This window comes from Montipora capricornis, chromosome 3, assembly GCF_036669925.1.
Source record: "Montipora capricornis isolate CH-2021 chromosome 3, ASM3666992v2, whole genome shotgun sequence".
Taxonomy (NCBI): Eukaryota; Metazoa; Cnidaria; class Anthozoa; order Scleractinia; family Acroporidae; genus Montipora; species Montipora capricornis.
In genome coordinates, this window is record NC_090885.1 from 3,405,653 (window position 1) to 3,410,300 (window position 4,648).

Below are 4,648 nucleotides of genomic sequence, written 5' to 3' on the forward strand. Positions count from 1 at the left end.
AGCACACAAAGTTGTCCCGGGTGGTAGGGTAACCCTACCTGTGCAATTTTGCTTGTAAACCCGGGCTATCTTTGACCCTCCTGCTAGGGAAACCCTGACCCTACCTGCTTGTTGTAAACAGGGCCTAAGCGTCTCCTGCGCTTGATTGCTAGCCCCCCCCCCCCCCCCCACAAACAAAATACGCTCCGCCGTCCCTGTGTTTCCGGTTCATGAATTATTAAGAATTTTTGAAAATAGTGACAGTACAGAGTTCTGTTCAGTCAAGCAAACCATCAGTTTGGTTTTCTTCTGGCTATCAGTTTCCTTTAGCTTTACAATCAACTGTTACCAAACGGTTTTAAAATCCTCGAAACCTCGAGGATTCAGGCCCTTCTCGTTACTCCTTTTTTACAACTGACGCTGCTTTTCACATTTTCCCACCTTGTCGGATGAATGATTTTGTCTTATTGAGTTATGTCAGTTATTCAATGCTGAGGAAATTTTATGTGGGTTAAAAACTCTTGGCACATATCCAAAACGGAAATTGTGGTAGAGCACGTGCCTTATACTGACCTTCTGCCAAATGTTTTCTTTAAAAAAGATGCTTAAAATAGGGATGCCGTATTTTTTTCGAGAATCTGCCGACAGCAAATTCTGGCCTCAAGCATTTTTCGGCTTTCTTTGAGTTCTATTGATTCCTCTGACGTAAAACGCGGGCAGAGATCAACACGTGCTATGTGTGTGATAATAGTGATAGGAACTACGGGAATGTGCTAACAAAACAAAAGCTGTGAATTGAGTCATGATTTTCCGACGTTAGCGCTTTCGCCAAATTTTATTTTTCTTCAGTCTTTCAATGGACTACAACTAGTCTTTCTTTTGCTCTAAAATCTCAGCAATGTTGACGAACTCGAATATTACCTCTTAATTTTCGCGCTATATTTTGCCAAAGAAACAACAGAGCTGCATTTTCTTGCTTTTGAAGACGAAAATGGATAGCCATTAAACTACTCAGCAGCGAAACTATTTAAACACTTTCTATACAAGGTTGTTTGATTTATGTAGGGACCTTTAAATAATTTGACTCAACGTGCGACCTTGTTCGAGGATTTCTACTCATCTTATGACTTTAACCAATTACTTTATGCTCACTGTAGATTTTGCTTGGACTGTGGCGACCATAGAAGCAACTGAGTCTCATTAAAAAATGTGGAAAAGTTTCACATCCTTCATAATCGTTATATAAGAAATAAACACCTTCATTAAAACCATTTACATGTATACTGAAAAATTACTTAACTACCGCCCATCAAAGACGATTCCTGCTAAACTTACTGATTGATTTATAACTAACTGAAATGACATGAGGTCACGCTCCCTCGTGGCGCATACTTGCACCGTGAGCTAAAGTGGTTCAAATAAGTTAACGAATCCTCAGTGCATCCTCAATTTTCACAAAAGAGCTTCACTTTTACTTTGTTGTTTAAAAACATCATCAGAATGAAATATCAGCTAAATGATAATTAATCATCAGTTAACTATTTTATCTATGCTAATAATTTCATCGGGGCCCCACCCTCGCTTCGACCAGCTCTATCATGCACTTAGCCATTCACCTCAGTATTTTCGGACGCACACATGCACGCATGACTTGCATATAGTTAGCCTATAACAGTACATCAGTGGCCCGGCTTTATACAGTCCTCAGTTACCCGAAGGAGTTTTCTACAGGATCTGAGATGATGAAGTAATGGACGACACAAAAAGGTATGTGGCTGATTTAGTAGCGAACGTTACAGACCAAGGAATACAAACTCTTAATTCTCAACTAACTTAATTCTCAGTTTTGCATAAAAAAGGAAGAACTAGAAATGTTATATTACGCTGTCCTGAATGGTCAGTATAATTGACTCAAACAACTTTTCGTTCTGATTGGTTCTTTTAGTTTTTATTCTGTCAAATTTGATAGGCATTTATTGATAACTGACAGCTGTTAGGTGTGTTCTTAATCTTAAGGTGCGGTTATCAACTGAGCTATTCCGTTGGTGCCTATTGAAGGAGCTTGATCGGAGTACTGAACGACTAACAGTTTCAAGATGAAATCCCTGTTTTCCTTGGTTTTTTTGCTCTGCATCTCAGTTGGTAAGGTTGTTTTTGCTAAACCATCTATTTAGTCCCGTGTTGATTTCAAACAAAGGTGTACAAAAGCTACGCAATGCATCAGGGTTGAATTAGCCCTCAGTGTCGTTTACCCAATTCAGGCTTCTCAGTAAATCATAATGGGAACTTTATACACTTTCGATTCGCTGATATGGCTTATTCAAAATAATCGCCTGCCTTGTCATTTTGTATTTTACCAATGGGCGTTCATACGGCTCGCACTCAGGCTCCTTAATTGATGGAACATCGTTTCTCATGATTAGAGAAATGGACAAATCGATTAAAGAGGAATGAGCTAGAAACAACTTGAAACTCGAGCGCTGGTTTATAACCTTTTACTTAATTAAGAAATTTCCTTGTCATGTTTTGTTATAACTGGGTGTTGAAACTCCTATTTCTCCGTAGTTGGTAACATATTGGTTCATATTAGAGCAATCGTAAAAACTGGTTGAAGATAAACCTCCTTGGCCACCACTACTTTTGTTATCATCGAATAAACAAGTAATTTTTGAACACCCTGCCAAACAATATAGTTATAGAAAGAACGTTTGCAACGCTTTTGCCTCTTCAACAGATTGTGCACGAGTTCTTTATTTCTTTCTGTTCAACCGAGTGTGCCCGAATTGTTTACCCAGTCATTGCACCAACAGGAATGAGCTAGAAACAATTTTAAACTCGTAGGCTTGCTTATAACATTTACTTTAAAATTATTCACATTTCAATCTCATTCTGCATCGATTTTTAGCCACCTTTTTTCACAACGGTAAACGAATTTATTTCATGGAAAAAAGATGTGAGGTCACAACTAGGGAGGAAACATCATTGCGCTTGATTCTCTGAAGTCCCACCTTTGAGCTTAATTGCTTCAAATAATATCGGAGAATACCAACAAAGTACTCTGCATCATACACTGATGAGTGTACTTGACATATCGTCGGAATGATTTATCAACCTCACTAACATGAAACCGTCGTAATTTCGCTGCGAGATAACGGTATTCCTTTTCTTTTTCCCTGTACCACGGAGAAGGGAAAAACGCTCTTCAGAGAGTTAAAAAATGGTATGATATCGATAGCAACAGAAAGTCCATCTATTTTGGACCATTATAGATCAGTATAATTTCAGTTTCTAGGGATAATTGTGATTTTTTACCCTTTAGACTAAGACGTCTTATTTTTTTGTGCAGCCTTTGCAATCAAGTGCAAAAACTGTGTCAGCTCGAACAGCATGGCCGATTGCATTGCAGAAGAAGAAACAGTGGATTGTGATTCGGCAGCATCTCAGCTTAGCTTTGTTCCAGATCGCTGTGTGAAAATGTCATTGGATTATAGCACGCAAGGCGTTCAGTTTAAATCCTTTGTCAAAACCTGTTTTTCCAAAGAATTGTGCGAACAGGGTAATGATTCATTTAAAGCGTGCAAAAACATCGACGGTGCGACATGTGAAATAGATTGCTGTTCCTCCGATAACTGCAACAGTGGTACGGCGCCATTCATCAGCGTCTTCTTGATGATCGCTTGCGTTCTGACGTCCCTGCTCCGTCACTAAGCAGACATCCCGTGGGCAGCAGTTTAAGATTCATCCTATTTTGTCTGGTATTTTGTAGCAATCTAGTCATTTAGATGGAGAAAAGTGTAAACAGATAATGTTCTAAGAATTGTATGTCTTCAGGATGAATTAAAACAGTGAAGATTTTGGCCGTAATAGCGAGTCATGTTATCGAGTCCCATTTTTGCATTTCTCAGTTGAAGCCACGCTCAAACATGCCAATATCTCTTCCGGAGATGATACTACACCCCACTTGCTGAAAAACACGGGTCATGTTGATTGAAGGTTTGAACCGAACACTTTTGTCATTTTCAAGGAAACTCGGAAGTTTTTAGATAACATTGAATTGAATTTTTCCTTTTTATCCAAGGTTGTGCAGCATGAAACTCGCAGTATTAAATTTGATTAGAAGAGTTACAAGGCGTTCGCAGCTCCTGGAAAACTGAAGGAAAGACCTCTCTGATAAGAGAAGTTTTCAACTGAATCTCAAAAACTAGACTTTTCTTGTTTATTTGTCAGCTTCTCAGTTTCCATTTAAATCTTTAGGAAGTACTTCTAGTGGCTTAAAAGGACAGCAATCTTCTCTCTCAGTTTAAGGAGATGAGCGGAATTTTTGAGACCTATAACAGATCTGCGTGACTGCGTACAAGAATTAAATCAGTTTACTTCTGTTTTTAGCATACATTGCATTTTCTTCCGGCTTGCATGAAAGCATGAAAGCGAAAAATCCGCCTGTTTTTTCACAACAGCGCATAACATTTGTTCTGGAAGGTCATGCAAGCAGCACTTGTCACCTACGTGCAAATACTGTAATAATGATAACGGTAAACCTCAATGTGGAGTTTAGTTTTCTGGAATGCACACTTGGTCGCCCGGATCAGTATATGTAACAGAGAGCGTTTTCTCTTCATTGAATGATCGGGAATGAGCGGGCAAAAGCAGACGGAACCCCCCGGGGGTA

General features: G+C 39.2%; 1 long non-coding RNA gene across 1 annotated transcript; it reads left to right on the forward strand.

Annotated features, from left to right (window-relative positions):
- The first annotated feature begins 1,729 nt into the window (after positions 1-1,729).
- On the forward strand, positions 1,730-3,843 carry LOC138041943 (uncharacterized). The gene is made up of 3 exons (XR_011130902.1): positions 1,730-1,746; positions 1,996-2,121; positions 3,326-3,843. It is a non-coding gene; the product is annotated as an uncharacterized lncRNA (long non-coding RNA).
- Positions 3,844-4,648: the final 805 nt, after the last annotated feature.